Source organism: Lissotriton helveticus, chromosome 3_1 (assembly GCF_964261635.1).
Source record: "Lissotriton helveticus chromosome 3_1, aLisHel1.1, whole genome shotgun sequence".
NCBI classification, from domain to species: Eukaryota; Metazoa; Chordata; class Amphibia; order Caudata; family Salamandridae; genus Lissotriton; species Lissotriton helveticus.
Window position 1 is genome coordinate 1195552298 of NC_136061.1, and position 20153 is coordinate 1195572450.

At 47.5% G+C, this 20153-nt stretch overlaps 1 protein-coding gene across 1 annotated transcript in view; it reads right to left on the bottom strand.

Annotated features, from left to right (window-relative positions):
* The window catches only part of JHY (junctional cadherin complex regulator), a 443466-nt gene that overhangs the window by 151561 nt on the left and 271752 nt on the right, over positions 1 to 20153 (bottom strand). The window lies entirely within an intron of this gene.

Below are 20153 nucleotides of genomic sequence, written 5' to 3' on the forward strand. Positions count from 1 at the left end.
CTGGTTAGAAGTGTTGACAGCCAATGAGCATGCAGCTTTCTCGGGAAGGCATGCTGATTGGCTGCCACTGTCTGTCAACACTAGCACAAGATGGATGCCAACACTTCCTGGTTAGAAGTGTTGACAGCCAATGAGCATGCAGCTTTCTCGGGGAGGCATGCTGATTGACTGCCACTGTCTGTCAACACTCCAAACCAGGAAGTGTTGGCAGCCATCTTGTGCCTCGGAAGAACCAAGGCACAAGAAAGCAGTGAAACAAAGGAGGAAAGCACACAAAGGGGGCAGGGTAGAAGCACCCTGACCCGCTAGGCCTGCTCAGGGGGTCCCACAAGGACCCCCAAAGCCCCCCCCAAATTCATAAATTTTTTTAATTTACGGGGTGCATGCACCGTACGAGTACCTATGTGAGGTACGCGTACGGTGCGCGTACCCTGCGATTTAAAAAAAAAATAATAATAATTTTTGGGCCTTGGGGGTTCTTGTGGGACCCCCTGAGTATGCCTAGGGGGTCAGGGTGCTTCTACCCTGCCCCCTTTTTAAGTTTTATCACTGATGACATCATCCTTGTGAAAGAGTGGCAGACCTCCTCTCACTCTAATACACACATTCAAAAATAGAAACAAAAATTTTCAAGAAAATGGAGATACTAATACCAGTTACAACAACCTATTCCAACATCTACTTCCACATCCACTCATTCACCAACAGTTCTATATAGTCACTCATACATGTACTCAATCATCATATGTACTCATACACCTATACATCCTGTTACACACAGATACTCATCCATAGAATTACTTACACACATACTAACACATGCAAATAAATCAAACATCCATTTACTTGCATATACAGCTATACACACAAACATACACATACTGACTCTCTTAAACGATCACTTATAGAAACTTTACTTTATTCATCTCTATTTCGGCCATATAGCCATAAAAGATATACAACAACAGTAAAACATGTGCAACCATGATAAAATCCACAACAAAAACAAAACAGCACATGCTATACACTATAAAATCATTCCTGTAAGTTAAAACTACCAGAGTTACATATTTAAAAAAAAAAAAAAAAAAGAGAAAAAGTTTGGGATTAACTCAGGGCCTGAGATTTCAAAATGCGAGTGCGGGTATGCCAGACATTGGTGAGGAATTTTGCCATTGAAAATACGGTTAAACTCGAAACATCGGTTTTCAGGATTCTATACATTGGCAGGTACTCCCTACAACCAAAGTTCTTGATAAGTGGTAGGAGCCAGTACTTCCTAGCTTTCGTATAGGATGGACAAAACAGGGCCACATGTAAATCACTCTCCTCCACATAGGAGCATGCCGGACACTGCTTAGAAGAGGACGGGGTTGTCCAGGAACTGGTGAAAGATCGGAAGGGCAATGTTCCATATCTCCATTGGAGAAACAGTTTCCTGGCCAACACGGGGGACATGGCGTCCAAAACCCTTTCCAGCCTATATGAGTCCTTGCTCAACATGAATGCAGATGTTAATGATCCCTCCCGCTGGCCATCCATGGCAGATGATAATTTCTGGTCGTGATAGACCTTGACCAAAGTTCTGCGTGGGATGTTTAATGAAGCATTTGCAGGGTCAGACCAGAGATCAGGGAGCCCCAGTGTTGTGCATGATTGTTGAATGTATTTTACCCAGGGGATTTGTGAAGCTTTAGGATGAATTAGAAGCTCACTCAATTCCGCCCTATAGGCAGATAGATCTTCACTACTCCACAGTCTTCGCCAGAAGACTATGGGTCTGAGACCTATTTCATCAGCTATTGGTCTCAGTCCCAGATCCAGCCTCAGAGGGAGGAGCGGGGTACTGGCCGGAAGGGCAACTATCTGTCTAATGAAATTATTCTCAGTTGCCGACAGACTGCGAGTTGGTGTGTGTCCCCACAATTCCGCCCCATACATAGTGGCGCCCCTAGTCTGTGCTTTATAAATCTGTATGAGCGGTCCCAGAGGCCGATATGTCGAACTCTTCATCAACCGCACGATGCCCCCAGTGGTCTGCACTAATTTGAGGTTAGCTCTAGTCTGATGTGGTCCCCATGACATAGTCTCATTCAGGGTTACACCTAAATATTCAAAGGTGGAGACTCTCTCTAACCTTGACGCTCCCAATAGTGGGTTTGGTCGCAATTTCTGGCTAGGATTCAAGACCATAAATTTAGTTTTTGTGGCATTAATTTCTAGACCCCTATCTGTACAGAAGGCCACAAAAGAGTCAAGAATCCGCTGAATCCCCATTGGGGTTTTGGACAGGAGCAGGGTATCGTCTGCAAACATAATTGCAGGCACCCTGCTGCCGTTCAATTTTGGGGCATCGGTAGTTTCAGTACCATTCAGGTGGGCGATTACCCCGTTGACAAAGAGGCAGAACAGGGTCGGTGCAAGCACACAGCCCTGCCTAACCCCCCTGTCAACGGGGAATCTATCCGTCAATGCCCCTGACTTTCCACACCTCACTCGGGCATAATTATTGTGGTGTAATCTCTGTAAGATTAATAAAATGTCCGCGGGTACACCCATCTCTGAGAGGACGCTCCAAAGTTTAACTCTGGGCACCAAGTCGAAGGCGGCCCTCAAATCCACAAATATTGTGTATAAGCTGCCGCCATCGAATATCGCTGCCCTCCAATAGATCATATTTAATCTAAAAACCTGGTCCACTGTTGAAACCCCCTTTCTGAATCCTGCCTGATAGGGGCTAAGGACTCCTGTTTCTTCCTCCCACTCCTGCAGTCGGTTCAGCAGTACCCTGCCGAGCAACTTCTAAGCCACATCAATTAGGCTGATTGGCCTATAGTTGGCTGGGAGCAGGGGCGAGCCCTTCTTATATATGGGGACCACCTCTGCCCCCAGCCAAGTACTTGGAACCTCCATGCCGCTCAAAACTCCGTTAAACAGAACAGCAAGATAGGGGGACCATACGTCGGGTTCCTGCTTAAACAAGTCCCCAGGTAGGCCGTCCAATCCCGGCGCCTTGCCCGATGTCAGGCCTGCTATTGCTGCCCTAACCTCTCCCACTGTTATCGGTTCCCCCTCGTATACTGCCTGGTCACCCCCAACATCATTCGGGGTTTCTCCCAACTCAGAGCTATAAAGGGATTGGAAGTGAATCTGCCATACCCCTGGAGCGATGTTAGGCTCAATAGCTGAGTGGAGATTCCCCGACCCCCCATTCACTACTCTCCAGAACATCCTGTGGTCTCCTTTCACAAGGGAATTATTTATCTCCTCCCATTGGTTCTCCTCCCATTCTGTTTTAGCATGGACCAGGAGTTTTTTATATACCCGTCTACTTTCTCTTACCTTCTCTCCTCCTTGACCCTCCTTGATATTTTTAAGGAGTTCTTCCTTTGCCTTTTTACAGGCTTTGTTGTACCAAGAGGATTTTTGTACCTCCCCCCTCTTCGAGTTTTGTGCATTGCTAAATAGGATTGGGGCGGCACCCTTTATGAGGTCCTCGTGTGCCTGATGTAGTTTGCCCAGTGCCTCTTTACTGCCCACCCCACAGTCTAATTCTCCTACTCTCTCTAGGATAGGCATTACTCCTTCATACAACTTCGGAAGCTTCTCCCGACTAGAGGCTATGTTTTCCCACCTGATTCTCCTTCTGTTGTTAGCCAGTAGAAGTTCAGGTTTGTTTCCCTCATTCATAGTTGCAAGGGTTGGAAGGCCAGGGTGGATAAGATCAAGTTCTAAAGCATTGTGATCACTATCTGACCTCTCAATCACCCTAAAATCCTTGATGGTGGGCCAATTCACTATCTGGACCAAGACGTAATCCAGTCGAGATTCTCTTCCTACTCTATTGTAGGTGGTTCTACTGGGTGCGTCTGAGTTGGTACGCCCATTACAGGCTCTAATTCCGAATTTTAGGGTAAGGTCCCACGAGTTCACACCCTAGAGAGAGCCTGGTCGAGGCTCCCAGTTGACATCTGGGCGGCACATTTGGAGGCCACGCAGCCCCCTCAGGGTGATAACCCGATTGTCGCTGATGCGAATTTCCATACCTGGCTCGTGGACTCTTTGGACACTCTTCTACCCAAAAAGAAACAACTTATGAGGGGGAAGAGAGTGGGTTCTGCACCTTGGTATTCTTCAGAATTAAGAACCTTGAGGAAAGGCTGCAAGAGACTGGAGCGGTCCTGGAGGAGAGACTGGAGTGAGGCGTGTCGTAAAGAATATCGCGTGGCGCTGAGTAGGTATAAATCCGCTATTCGGGTGGCAAAATCAGGATTCTTTGAAGAGCGCATTGGCTCTGCGGCCAACTCTTCTAAAGAGTCATTCAGGGTCATTAAGGAGTTACTTAGTGTCCCTGATCCTCTGGTTTTCCACGAGGACCCCCGCAAAAAATGCACAGAACTGGCCTCGTTCTTTAAAAGTAAAATCGACAATATATTAGCCTCCCTTCCCCGGCTAGGTGAGGTCTCCTCTTTGGAGGACAACTCCAGCTCTCAACTTAAGTTGCAAGCGGTGGAGCTGGCCTCCCTTGGTCCGGTTACTAAGGAGGAAGTCTTGGCAGTTCTGAGGTCCATGAAGAGTGGCTCCCCGAAAGACCCAGCACCTATTAAATATCTTAAACAGGTGTCATCTACCATCGTCGGCCCTGTGACGGATTTGATAAACCTGTCTCTCGCCCATGGGGTAGTTCCCCCTAGTTGGAAAGGGGCGGTGGTTAAGGCTCTTTTGAAAAAGCCTAACCTCGACCCCGCCGATCTCGCCAACTTTCGGCCAATCTCCTTGCTGCCGGGTATCAGTAAGGTGGCGGAGAAGCTGGTGAACAGCCGCCTTTCGAACTTCTTGGAAGCCAATTCCCTCCTGGGCGATTCCCAAACGGGTTTTCGCCCCGGTCAGGGGACTGACACCGCCCTACTGGCGGTCGTGGAGAATGCGAGGAGCATGCTGGATTCGGGGGGATCAGTGGCAGTGATCCTCCTGGACCTCAGCGCTGCTTTTGATACCGTGGACCATCTGGTGCTTCTCCAACGGCTGTCGGGGGTGGGGGTCACGGGTCTGGCCCTCAAATGGTTCGCTTCCTTCTTGGAAGGTCGTACATTTGAGGTGTGGGAAGGCCAGGAAAAATCATCGTCAACCCCTCTCCAGTGCGGTGTGCCACAGGGCTCTTCATTGAGCCCTACCTTATTCAACGTTTACATGGCCCCCCTGGAGAGTGTGGTTCGGCCGCTGGGTATTAAAATCATCAGTTATGCTGATGATACTCAGCTGGTGGTTGGCCTTTCCCAGTCGGCGCACCATCCCGACCGGCTGCACTCATGTCTTGAAAAGATCTACACGTGGATGTGCAGCTCAGCCCTAAAGTTAAATGGCTCCAAGACGGAACTGATGCTGATGGGGAACTCTTCTCCATCTTTGTCCCCCAGCAGCTGGCCAGACTGTCTGGGTCCGATGCCTCCCCCCAAGCAGGAGATCAAGAGCTTGGGGGTATGGCTGGAGCAGGACCTATCGTTTAAAACCCACGCCAAAAAGACTGCTGGCGTGTGCTTTGGCCTGCTCCGCTCAGCCCAGAAGATCTTGCCCTTGCTCCCAGTGGCCACTCGAAGGCTCCTCATCCAGGGACTTATCATCTCGCGGCTGGATTTCAGCAATGCGCTATTCCTGGGCGCACCCGAATCTACCCTGAACAGACTGCAGCATGTGTAGAACGCGGCTGCTAGGCTTTTGACGGGTCTCCCTAGGCGTCAATCTGCCCGTCCAGCGTTGAGGGCATTGCACTGGCTCCCTGTGAGGGACAGGGTGAAATTCAAGTCACTCTGCATTGCCCACAAAGTTCTGCACGGAGTCGGTCCACCCATTCTGGATGAGATGGTCCAGCCCTACAAGGCCTCTCGTTCACTTCGCTCTGACCACCAACATCTCCTTCAGGTTGGCAGGGTGAAAAAGGCAAGAACTGGTGGCAGAAGGTTCTCAATAAATGTGGCTTCCTTGTGGAACTCATTGCCCTTACATCTGCGCTCGGAGGCTAGTCTTCTTCGCTTCCGTAAGCTTTTTAAAACTTTTTTGTTTTCCGTTTAATCCTTGCATCTTTTTAGTAGTGTTATGTTCTGGTAAGCGCTGGGATGCCTATTGGTAACCAGGCGCTATACAAAACTCAGAATAATAATAATAATAATAAGGGCTGTGATCTGCAAAGCTACGGGGGTCCATGCCTTTGGGGGAGGGGCTTCTACGGGAGGTACCAACCACCTAGTCTCCTCTTCTGACGGGAATCCATCTAGAAGGCCTGGCAGCGGCTCAAAATGAGAGTTTAAGTCCCCCCCCACTATGTTATGTTATGTTATGTTAAGGGGAGTTTGTATAGCGCACTGTCACCGGAGGTATCATGGCGCTGAAAGGGTGCTGAGGAAACAGAGGGGATTTAACAGGATTGTGGGAAGAGCCAGGTTTTTAGTGATTTGCGGAATTGGATGAGAGTGCCGGAGGTCCTAACTGGGAGGGGGAGAGAGTTCCAGAGTTTGGGGCCGAGGAAGGCGATTCTTCGACCCCCAGATCTACAGAGTTTAAAGGAGGGGACCACCAAGAGATGTAGGTGAAGTGATCTAAGGTTACGTGATGGACAGTAGGGTCGGATAAGAGATTTCAGAAAAGCGGGGCAGGAACCAGAAAGAGACTTAAAGATCAGACAGCCAACCTTAAAGGCGGCCCTTAGGCTGACCGGGAGCCAATGTAGTTTGACAAGGAGGGGTTTGGCGGACTGCCACTTCGGAATCCCGAGGGCCAGTCTCGCCGCCTGGTTTTGAATGATTTGCAGCCTATTGATGGAACATTTGGGCAAACCATGATAGATGGAATTTGAAAAATCCAGGCGGGAGAGAACAAGGGCCATGATGACTTGTAGCAGGGCATCGGGAGTGAGGAGGTAGGCCACCTTCCTAATCCTGCGTAGTTGGAACATGCAGGAGGAGACCACCGTCCCCACCTGCGGCCCGAGAGAGAGCCCAGCGTCAATAGTGACCCCGAGGCTTTTCACCGAGGCTACCGGGGTGGGAGGGGAGCCAAGCTCTGTCGGCCAGAAGTGTGGACCCCAGTAGACGGCGCTCTTACCCGGCAGGAGGAGCTCCGTCTTTCCTGGGTTCAATTTCAGCTGGTTCTGACACATCCACTGAAAGATATGGGACATAACTGCCTGAAAGGTGGGAATAGCAGAGGGAGAGTTTAGAGAGAAAATTAGTTGTAGGTCGTCCGCGTAATTGAAAACGCGGACGTCCCACTGCCTCAAAGAAAAAAGGAGAGGGTGAAGATAAAGATTGAAAAGAAGAGGGGATAGAGAGGAGCCCTGGGGGACCCCACAAGGCAGATGTTCCCTAGGGGCCCTGAATGTACCTAGGCTAAGAGACTGGGATCTCCCCATAAGGAAAGATTTCACCCATGCCAACGCCAGGCCCTGGATGCCAGCCTGTTCGACACGGTGGAGAAGGATGTTGTGGTCCACCGTGTCGAAGGCGGCCGACAGATCTAATAATACCAGGGCCTGGGAGGTACCCTTGTCAGCTCCGTCTCTCAAGGTGTCCAGGACAGCCAGGATCACAGCCTCCGTAGAATGACAAGGACGGAAGCCGGCCTGGTTGGCCTCGAGAAAGGTGGAACTCTCGATGAACCCTGAGAGGCAGGCAGTGACATGGGCTTCCAAGATTTTTGAGAGAAAGGGTAGAAGAGAGATGGGGCGATAGTTTGCCGGGACGGCAGGGTCGGCTCCAGGCTTCTTCAACAGGGGCACTAGAACGGCCTCCTTGAAGGAGCTGGGTACCGTCCCGGAAAGAAGAGAAGAGTTGAGCAAAGGAAGGATGCAGTCAGGTAGGGAGTGGCAGATGTCACGAAGTATGGAAGGTGGACAGTGGTCGTCAGGAGAACCAGACTTGATGCGGACAGCCAGGTTGGCTAGAGTTATGGGGTCTAATGGAGGGAGCTGAGTAATAGAGGAGGCATTGTGAGGGGAAGTGGCAGGATCAACACCCAATGAGGTGACCGGGATAGTGCCCTTAATCAAAACAATCTTCTGTAAAAAAAAGGTACTAAGTGCGTTGCAAGATTCCTGGGTGGGGGCCTGGGACAAAAGCGTTCTGGAGTCAGACGTGAACTATGTAAGGTAGGTCTCCTGATATTTCGGCTAGATAAGCTGAAAGTTAATCAATGGTGGGTGACTCCCTAACAACTCCCGCTGGCCTAGAATAGATGTTAATCAGGACAAGTTTTGCTTGATTCGGCCAGGACAATAGGACCACAAGAATATCATCAGATGGCACGGATAAGCGTTGGGCCTCACACCCTAAGTGAGATGCTACCCACGTAGTTAGTCCTCCAGAAGGGCGACCCTTGCCCTCCCACCTAGCCGGGATAAAGAATGACTGATATCCCTGGTGTGTATGTTCCTCCCTTGCCCAGGTCTCCTGGAACATACAAACATCCCCAGTCTCAATATATGTTGTCCAGTCTGGGGTGATTAACTTATTGGCAAGCCCTGCCACATTCCACCAAATAAGTCTCAAATGCTCGGTAGTAGTAGAGGTTGCAGAAAGAGAGGAATCCGGGGGAGCAACCCCAGATGCCCCCGCAGCTGCTCCACCAGAGACGTTGTCAGCTGTAAATCCAACTACCTCAGTGACAGCCCATCGGTCAGAATCCGGGGTCACATGGCTAAGGGCAGAGTTTGAAGACAGTCATTCAACCCCGTCCATCCCACCCAGACAATTAAAACGATTGTAATGAAAAAAGGGAGTGTCCGGGGGTTGGTAAATTGGGCGTGCCACGTGTTCCATATATCTGTGTCTCCGTTGCACCCTTGTCCAGTTGCCTTGTGCTGGTTCATAATGCATACGGGGGGGGAAGAAAAAGGAGACTGGCAATGTCTGTATAGTGGAGTCCAGCGATCTATTTGACCCTGAGCAAATATGCAAAACGGTGCCCAGGTCTCGGAAGGACACCATAATGCAATCCCCAACAATTGTTTTCTTTGTCTTCCCCAGCCAAGGTACCCTTCTGACTATGGTGATCTCATTATTGAACTGGGGTGGTAAGGGTCTATTCCAATTAAGCCACTTAATGACTTTCTTCTTAAGTGACAGGAAATTTTCATTTTCACCCCTTTCAAGAGGGGGGGCACCCGCCAGTACCACCATAAAGTTGTTTGCTTCCGGGGGCAAGTCCGGTCTCCGAGGTCTGGGATCAGGCTTTGCCGTCGGAGGGGGTGGAGTACTTAGGTTAGATAAGACCCTGTGATTTGCGCCTAGAACAGAGCTATAAGAAACTGGAGCTACTATTTGGGGAGGCATAGTGTTAGACATGTTTAATGGGGCTGGGACTTGGATGGACATAAGTGGTTGCAAAGAGGCCGCAACAGCAGCACCCTGAAAGGGTCCTGCTATGGGAGAAAGTTTTTGTGGATGGGTGGGAATCCCTGCCGGAAGATTAGGGCCTGCAGCTTTGGTCTGTTTGCTGACCGTGGTACTCAAACTAGTTAAGGTGGCTTCTAGAATAGTGAGCCTGATCTCTACTTTTTTTAAGCTCTCACTGATAGGCAGTAAGAGTGATTTTAGAAGAAATTCTATGTTCCCCAGGGATGTAACGGGGGGCACTGGGATAGGTAGATTGGCCCCTATGTCACTATTAGCAACTACAGAGGTCACATTAGTGCCCTTAGGAGAGGCAACTACAGGCACCTTTTGTATAAGCCTGTTTAAAGTGTGTGCCGGTTTGTAATTTTTCCCAAAGTCTGAGTGGGGAATTTTGGTCTTTCCCTGACCCCCCCTGGTCTTTCTTCTACGCTTATTGGGTGGGGGACCGTGTACCTCCGCCACAACAATTTGCTTGGGCTTGTTTTTCCTAACAATAGCTGCCGGGGGTGTTTGGGTAACCAGATCAACAGTCATGTTGCTAGCAGTTAGGGATTGGGTGGCCTCCATGGTCTGTTCAGGGAGTATAGCGGGGTTAGGAATGGTGTCCCGTAGTAGTAAAGGGACCCCCTCTTGGGTAGATAAATCCTGGCTACCAAAACAGGGACTTTCACCTTGGGAGATAGGGTAGGGAATTATATCACCAAGAGGTCTGTGTTTCATATTTTCAATGGAGCGGCGGCGTTCTGCCCTACGCTTCTCAAGGGAACTTTCCTTTCCCCCTTCCCCCTTCGCTGATTTGAAATAATTATCTAGCGTCCCAGTATTGCTACCCCCAGCCCTAGAAGGAGTTTCACTTAGGGCCGGAGATGACATGGCCAGGTCCTGAGCACAGTCCAACTGAGGGGAAAAAAATGCAGGCGTAAGAGTGTGGGCCCAGCCCGGCCTCGGACGGCCACAGACGGTCCCGCCCTTGTCCCGGGATTCTCCCGGCGCGCTCCCGCGGAGCGGTACTGAGCACAGTATTAAGGGGGAGGTTGAGCGTGGGGCGGGGCAGGCAGGGAGAGCGACCCAGGTGTTGTGGGTTGACCTCACGCAGGGACTCCTGGAAGTTTGAGTCCCTGCGGGTCCGCTCGCAGCCCTGTCCTTCCCGCTAGCAAGCACCCAGCAGCGCAGCCTCTCCAGACGTAGTGTGCCTCTCCCGAAGCGGGACCCGCGAAGCGGGTCCGGCGAGGAGCTGGTGGGTGAGAGGAGAAATCCGGCGTGTTAAACTGCAGCCACGTCAAGAGTCAGTCAGGCAGGTAATCCCACGACGTTCAAGGCAGAGTTGGTTTTCAGTGCTGGGGCGGGGGCGGGGCAGGCAGGGAGAGCCACCCAGGTGTTGTGGGTTGACCTCACGCAGGGACTCCTGGAAGTTTGAGTCCCGGCGGGTCCGCTCGCAGCCCTGTCCTTCCCGCTAGCAAGCACCCAGCAGCGCAGCCTCTCCAGACGTAGTGTGCCTCTCCCGAAGCGAGACCCGCGAAGCGGGTCCGGCGTGGAGCTGGTGGGTGAGAGGAGAAATCCGGCGTGTTAAACTGCAGCCACGTCAAGAGTCAGTCAGGCAGGTAATCCCACGACGTTCAAGGCAGAGTTGGTTTTCAGTGCTGGGGCGGGGGGCAGGGCAGGCAGGGAGAGCGACCCAGGTGTTGTGGGTTGACCTCATGCAGGGACTCGTGGAAGTTTAAGTCCCTGCGGGTCCGCTCGCAGCCCTGTCCTTCCCGCTAGCAAGCACCCAGCAGCGCAGCCTCTCCAGACGTAGTGTGCCTCTCCCGAAGCGGGACCCGCGAAGCGGGTCCGGCGAGGAGCTGGTGGGTGAGAGGAGAAATCCGGCGTGTTAAACTGCAGCCACGTCAAGAGTCAGTCAGGCAGGTAATCACACGACGTTCAAGGCAGAGTTGGTTTTCAGTGCTGGGGCGGGGGGCGGGGCAGGCAGGGAGAGCGACCCAGGTGTTGTGGGTTGACCTCACGCAGGGACTCCTGGAAGTTTGAGTCCCTGCGGGTCCGCTCGCAGCCCTGTCCTTCCCGCTAGCAAGCACCCAGCAGCGCAGCCTCTCCAGACGTAGTGTGCCTCTCCCGAAGCGGGACCCACGAAGGTGGTCCGGCGAGAAGCTGGTGGGTGAGAGGAGAAATCCGGCGTGTTAAACTGCAGCCACGTCAAGAGTCAGTCAGGTAGAAACACATACTTAGTTATACAGGAACTTATAAATTTATATATCTATAAGCGTGCAACGTACGCGCACGGGTCCACGTACCGTGCGCGTACCGTGCGCGTACCTTTGCGTGCGCAAGCTGCATGCTGATTGGCTGCCACTGCCTGTCAACACTCCAAAACAGAAATTGTTGGCAGCCATCTTGTGCCTCGGTAGACTGAGGCACAGGAAAGCAGAAAAATAAAAGTGTAGAACTCAAAAAGGGGGCAGGGTAGAAGCACCTTGACCTTGTAGGCCTGCTCAGGGGGTCCCACAAGGACCCCCAAGGCCCCCCAAAAAATTGCGGGGTGCTCGCACGGTGCGCGGACGGTGCACGCTTATAGATATATAATTGTTTTCAAATTCGATTTTCTCAACAACTACTGGAGGGATTTACACCATTTCAGCAAAAGCGTGATCTGCGAATCAGACTCTACCATTTTGCCAAATTTGGTGTAATTCCGTTCAGCCGTTCGGGCTGTAGCCGTGGCTAATCGTCCTATGGAAATTAACATGGGAAAACACGTTTTGGGACCCCCCCTTTTTTCTCGGCCCCCGCTTGACGAATCTACCCGAGACTTTCAGGGAAGAAGCGGAGCGGAACGGGCCATCTTCTTTGAGAAATTTGCGAAGATTCAACAACCGGCGCCAAAGTTATTCCCAATAGAATGTTGCGGATTTCCTATGGTAACTAGGTCCTAACTATATATACCTACTGGCGACCGCCAGTAGGTAATATATATATATATATTAAAAGGGGAGGGGGCAGCGAGCCCTCCCTCCCTGAGCCTATTAGGGCCCTGGGTGAGTGCATGAGTGTCTGAATGAGTGTCTCAGTGGGTCTGTGAGTGGGTGTGGCCCGCACCTGCCCCTTTATCCAAAAAGAGTCCACAGCTTTGTACAAAATATCTACCCAAGTGGAGGACTTTCTACTGGTTAATTACTAAGTGTTACCTCCTTGGGTAAACTTCCAGTACTTTTTCTACACTACAGCTGCGTACTGGAAAACATTTCACTGGTGACCTGGACATGGTGTGTGTTTTGGCAATGCGATTGTTCCTTGTGCGACTTTATCCAGAAATGTGTTCTAACATGAATCTTCCTCTAGAGAAGACGAGAAAGTACAAAGAGGTAAACCTCCACCAAACAAGTGTCCTTCTTCTTAATTATATGAAGTAAGTGCTTCTTGATTTGCCCTCATATTCTTCGGCATCAAGAATACACCTCCAATATTGGTGGGGAACATGCTGGGGGTGGGGCTTTTGATCTGCTGTCCATCATCCTGGCAAAAGGCGGGAAGACCTTTGCATACTTGTATTAATTTTAAAGGGAAAACCATGTACTCTGCTCTCACCAGGAGAGTATATGAAAGAACCCAGGAAATGAAAGTTCGGCCACACCGACCCCGGAATTTCACCTCACTGGGCTAGTCTGGTCGCCAACTCTATCTGTATCGGCCCAACTCTATCCTTGTCAGCCCAATTTTGTGCTCCGAGACAGTGACCCTGCAGCTCTGTATCCTCCTACTCCAAGTATTCCCTGAGATAGAGTCTGTGCTGAAAGTCTTAATTTTATATTGGTCCTGACTATATCCTTAATGCATGATGGTTTCCATCAGTTCACCACACTAGAATTAAAAACTGGCTTATATATTGACGAACAGTTGCCATTAGACATTATTTATACAACATCCTTACTGCCTATTTCGAAAACACACTGGGAGAGCTTGCAGCCCTTTCCCTAATTTTCCACTGATTTCGACAGAGTACAGCAAGCTAAAGGAGCATACAAGTTCAAAAAGACATAACTCTGATTCATCCATTTGGTGGTTTCCTGAAGAAGGCATTTTGCCGAAACACACGTAGAAAACCGTAGATTCATAGAACTTTGTTCTTAGGCCACACATATGTTTAGATTTTTGCTGTATCAGTTGATCAAAATAATTGTTGTTTACATTTGTGACACAGATATTTATTATAATAATACTATGTGATTTTGGAACATTTATGTAATGTGAGTGATAAGAAATGGATGTATGAAAGGGTATGTATGAGTTTCAGAATGTCTGATGATTGTCATGTAAGTTATTTATATATTATACAATTCTCCTTTGCATAATCAGTTCTAAAGATATAGTGATTTTTCTATTTATCAAAATAAAGGGATTTTTCCCATTTTTGTATCAATAAGACAGTTTGATTGTGTGTCCTTCACTGTACCCTCCACCTAATTCTAACTTTGCTTGCCCAAGATGTTTTCTGAACTTATTATCCCTGGCTTGAGATATATACCTTGTTCCAGGGGACCCCTTCTTTTATTTAAAAATTGACCCCATGCCCATAGCCATATATATTTTAAAGGGGACTGGACGTCCTGCCCCCCTCCCCAAGCCTCTTAAGGCCCTTGGAAATCCACCCCCAAAGCCTTTTTCTTTTCATGTGAGGGGAGCCATGGCGACCCCCCTAGCCATTATAGGCCCCGGAGAGCCGCCCCCAGGGGCAGAAACACACAAAAAGGGGGAGGGGCCCTGTCCGCTAGGGCCTTTTTCTGTTTATCAGAGGAGAGGAAGGCCAAGCAGCCCCCTCTACCCTGCCCTTCAAAGGCCCTGGGGACTCCCATCCCTCAGGGCCACTACTTAAGTTTAAGGTGAGGGGGGCAGCCGATTCGCCTCCTGAGCCTTAAAAAGGTCCTGAGAACACCATCCCCCAGGGCTGTGCTTTTTAAAGGGATGAGGTGCCGCACTACCTACCTCCCTGAGCATTTTCCGGCCCCAGGAACTCCATCCCCCGTGGTCCACATTGTTAAAAGTGGGTGACCTGTGCCCACCAAGGCCGTCCAACATACACTTGTTGGGGGCTGCAGGGGAAACCCCAGGGCCCCTGCAGCCCCAGTCAGCTCTCTGCATGCAACAGGAGCCGGGATTGCTCCCACCCATAGGGATAAGCTGCAGTGTGGGCAGGGTAATAAATCAAAAGTCTGTTCCCAGCTGGTGGGAGTATTTTCACAGCTCCTGCCGACTGGGGGCAGACTTTGTGTTTGCTCCCACGTGGTAGGAGATTAAAAAATGCTCCCGCCAGGTGGAATCAAACACAGGTTTCCCTGCACGTGCGGACAAGGAAATTACTGTGCCCCGGGTGTGGGCTCCCTAGGACACAGCTAGTGAGCTGGCCCTGGGAGAGGGAGTTCCAGGGGCCATAGAAGGCTCAGAGAGAGGGGGGGCGGGCGGGGTCAACCTACCTTTTAAAAAGTTTTTGGGCCCGGGGTGGGCTCCTGGGGCCTGTGATGGCTCCCCTTATTGAATACTGCCCCAGGGGTGGGCTCTCAGGGACCTTTAATTGAACAATACACCCCGGCTGCCATTTTTTTGCCAATTCCACAGGAGTCGTGTGGGATTGTATCAGATTCTTTTTAATGTTGGCCTCAGGAGGAGCCCTTCTGGGTTCCCCCCATGGGATCTAGGGAGGCAGGGTATCCTTACCCTGACATCTTACATTTTATTTTCATTTACTACTGTAGGACAGTGGACTAAGTATCTGAGTCTTGTAAAGGCTGCCAGCAAAATTTTTCTGATGTTGCTGGCAGCCTATAAGAGCGCTCACTACCGTGGGAGTCTACTTCCACAGGAGCAAATTGACCCAAGGGAAAAAAGCTTTCTGAGCCAATCAGAACGATCCATTTTTAAATTGCCACTCCCCGAGAGTCTCTCAAGCCTCTCACGGAAACAACCATCCAGATATCCATATTTTTTAACCTTAATTTCTCAGAAACTAATGAAAAGATTTAGACCAGATCACAAAAATCACAATCTGTGAACCAAGATCTAGCCTCCTGCCAAAGTTGGTATAATTCTGTTCAGCACTCTTTGCTGTAGCCCTTCTTAAAAAAGTCTATAGAAAATACATGGGGTTTTGTGTTTTGGGATCCCCGTTTTTTTCTCGGCCTCGGTTTGACGGATCAACCCTGAACTTTCCATGGACAAACTAGTCAAAAAGTAATACCTTTTTCTAAAGGTTTGTGGAGATTAGTCAAACTGAGCCAAAGTTATTAACAACACAAAAAACTCATTTTTCTTAAGAAACAGGTGATCCCTAACTATAACTACCAGTGGCAATTGCCACTGAGAGATACATATCAGAACTCAGTAGCTGCTCTCATTTGGTGTGAGACCTACAAGAAAGCTGTGGACGTGTATGTGTTGTGCTTTAGTGATCTGTGGTTGTGTGCTGGTGTGTTGTTTCAATGTTTTTTTTCTTTCTTACTTGTTAACCCCTTCAGCACTGCGCACATTTTCGCCCTTTGGGGGCGATTTAACTAGTGGGCGGGATTCGGACAACCGTCCTCCGTACACGCCCACTGTTATGCATGATGACCGGGGGCAATCATGCGCACCGAAGGGATTAAAAGGGATGGTGTGTTACTATGTGTTTATGCGCAACTCAGAGTGTCACTCAGAAAGTATATGGACATAACAACAAGGTTTTCTCTTACTTGCATGTGAGGCTCTGCTTTCAACAAATACTTCAGAGGTAATTCCAAATTTTGTGATAAAGGGTACTTATTTTATCTCCTCAGACTCCCATATCCACTAACATTTACCATCGTTGAAAAGAGGATACCTTCCACTACCAAATGTTGGCCATGTACACACGCAGCCAGTCGGAGTGTAATTAGAACTCAAAATATAATAGATGTCAATCATTTCAATTTTAATCACTATCTACTTGGGATTCCCTAGAAAATAAAGATTCTTACCAGTTTATCTTTGTGTTTTGAAGATTAAATCATACAGTATTGCATTTTTGGACTGTAACTTGCTGTACGCGTTATTCCAAGCACCATTGTAATTTATTGTGGGCTGCTGAATGTGTGTGTTATCACAATTCAAATGGATCTATCCTTGAAAAGTCCCTCTGCCCAAATGTATTACAGCAAAAGAGCTGCCTCTCCTATTCTAGAGATGCAGATTTCAGAGCAGCAAGTGGTATCCAGTAGCAACCTGCGACCTTGTTTGGCTGTAGTGCACTTTGATGCTTTTTAAGGCATCATTTCTTTATAAAGACATGAACCCACCTTTTAAAATGCTCATATGCCCACTTGAGCTAAACTCTTAATGCCAATCGAGACTGAGGTCGCCGTATGCTGCAACTCATAGTCCCTTCATCTAGAGGGGGATTCATTGTCTAGTGACACAGAGCCCTGATTCTTTCAAGCTACTCGGTGGAGACCCACGTCCAATATGTTTTATTACACTCCAGAAATGTGTCAATCCTATGCAAGAAGCAAACTGTTTTTATTGTTGCAGCTTTACTACTATATTCACTATATATCCGGGGGGGAGGGGTTCACCATTTAATTAGGAAAAGACTAACGGAGACTAACAGAGACATCAGAAAATGGCAAGAGGTTCAAATAACAAACCTTGCGCAAAAAAAAAAACCTTAGGATTAAGCAGGCCACATTTAATGTATCTGACAAGGACCACAATCCCAAATGAAATACATTCAAAAGTGAAACATTATTCATAACACTCTTTCCATTTGCATGTTTATTAAGTTTGCTGTTAAGCATGGTGACTGGATATTTTCAATACAATACTATTATGCACCCAAACACTAGAAAGGAAATAACGAGAATACCTTAAAAATTATATTTGCGTATGTAAACTGAAACTCATGTGGGCGCTACTTTCGAGTCAGTAATGATCAAAAATCCTCCAATAAGTAGAGGCAGTGCTGTATCCAGAAAGGAATCTGCACGTGGAATTTCCTTCACAATGAGGCTTTTCTGGTGGAGGAAATTATGCATGCTGATTTTCTTTGGGATTATGTTAGTGGCAGCAATGTTTCAATTAGGTAATCTTTGCATATCAATACAGGCAATGGCAGTCAGTGAAGATAGTCTCTAAGCAATACACCACGCAGTCAATAAATGTAAAGAATGTTCAAGTACAAAATGACAAGCCAGGCACAATGAAGCTGCAGAGATAAATGCATCTTCAAGAAACATATACGACTGAGCAGTAACATCAAAAAAGGCAAGAAAGAGCTCAGTGTAGAGAGTAACCACATAGTGCAGAGGTATAAACTGTATTGCCAAAAAGATTGTACATCAAATGTGGCATCAGATTTAGGATAGCGCAAAGTTTATGGAAACAATATCCCTTAGAGTGTACATTCTAAACAATAGGTTTTAAGAATCGACAGCCAAAATCATCGACAACGTTTTGGCCCATTTATTATTGGTGGGTCATCATCAGGACAGTGAAAAGCAGGCATAAGCACAATGTTCTAAAGGGAACGAGGGGTGAATCCATATCCTTCCACGATTAACTTAATTGAGGTGAAGGTGCTGCAAGTCAAGCATGATTTACTACGAGAGTCCAAAAACTGGATTAGCCATTAAGAACCTGGGTCGAGGGATCCCGGAGTCCTAGAGGATATAATTGAATCAATGTATACATGAAAAATAGAGGCACATAAGCAAGTGAATGTGGTGCACCAGGTGCAGGTACGTACTTCCTGAGTAATAACGAGTAATAACTTGTAGCAGGAGCTGAAAAATTATTTAAGCAGATAATAAATGAGAAAGCCAAGTTGTCCTTGCTACAATAAGGCAAACTGATGCATGAGGACTATGTTTTTCATGGCAATCATGCTGGTTGGCCATAGTGATAAATCTGAGAAATGCAAAAATCTAATTAATTTAAAGGTCTCTACTAGCCGTGAACAAATGTGTCAGGTTTCAAATATTTCAAGTAGAGACCAGAGACAAAATGGAGGGCTGGGGTGGGGGTGAAATATGCAAAAGAAAATCTCCTCAAACTCTAAAATACAAATGCCTGGAAATTTTTAATGTTCCAGTTCCCTCCACCACCAGAAAAAACATATGATAATCATAGGCTCAAGTCTAGGAATCAAGGTTACATTCTTTTTGTGAATCAGACTTTATGTTCAGACTCGAGCCATAGACCATTAAACAGAGAGGTGTTATCTAATGAAACAGAGAGGTGTTATCTAATGAAACAGGGAGGTGACATCTAGTGAAACTGTTGGTAAGATTCGTAAGGTAAAGTTTGCACTGGTACAAAGGAAGCAGAAACTGATTTCTACACTGTTGTCCTGCCTCTGTAAAGAGACAAAATATGTTCTCCTCATTACTTATTATAAAAACAATCCGTCTATTGCATTTAAAGATTATTTATGGATGAGATATTCCTTTGTTAAGGTGTTTTACGCGCATTCTTAACGACTGATAAGCTATAGCTGTTTCATATATTGGTCTGAAGCAGGTATATACAATGAACAGCAGCAAACCCTCTCTCATCCAATCCCTAAACTACAAGCAACACAAATTGTGCAAAAAAACATATTGGCTCCATGTTTTTAGCACCAAGGAAAATGTGACGTAACCCGAAGCAAGGTAAACATCAGCCACTACTTAGCTCACAAAAAGCTTCATTTCTAAAGCAATTAATGTTGCGTATTTCATAGAAAAGAGCCTCTAATAAAGCTAAGCTGTTGCCAATAATTTCATTTTTTCACACATATACAGTGTTACAAAAACGTAAGGAGTTTCACTTAATTGGGATTAGCGGACAAGGTGGCTCAGCAAGTAAAGGGCTTGTTGCTGACATCTGTTTTTAAACCACAGGGTCACGAATTCGATTTAAAACAGGGCAAATTTGGCCTTTATCTTTTGACGGTGGATAAATTGAGTCCGAATAAACCGGGCGGTAAGTAACAACTGTTATTTACCCTGCTGGCAATTGGTAAAAAGCTGATATTACAAACTGGATCAAACACGCGTTGTTATAACACCACGATGCCAGATACATAGCGCAAAACTGGTGCAGTGCAGTTTTACAATGACCTGTCGCTGGGGGTACAAGTGGTTTTGCACTCCTCCGTCGATGCAAATGCGCCGACATTGCATTAGGTCCTTAATATTCGATATGAAAAGCTTTGGTGAAATGCTAAAATATGAGAACTCGCTAAAAAAATGTCAAAAATGAAAAAAAGAACAAACCTCAGTCGAACAGGCCACGAATAAAAAGTTATTTGCAGGTGCATACAACTGTTCACTGCGGAATGATGCCGCAATTCAGGAAACACTTTTTATAAAAACATCAAAACATAAAACAAGCAGGTATCCTTTGATTGGTGATGGGTGCTTTGGTACATTTCAATACTTTTTGCAACACCATTTTTTTAGATTGCTGAAACGTACTGTTGCCTACCCTCTGCTCTACAATCACTCGTTGTGATGATATCCTAATTTTTTTTAAATATTTCACGTTGATGCGTGGTTTACAAATGTAAAAATAGTAAACAATTCTAAGCCTGTACATCATCAATAAAAACAGTAAACAAATACACCGATGCATATACCGAATTTCAGCCATAATAATATATAACCTAGTAACATCTTAATTTGTAATGGTTGTCCTAAATGTGTTTATATGGCTCCTGAATTGTCATATTATAGTAACCCCAGTCGGATAATTATAAAATATAAGGGTCAAACTGAACAAAAAGCTGCTTAG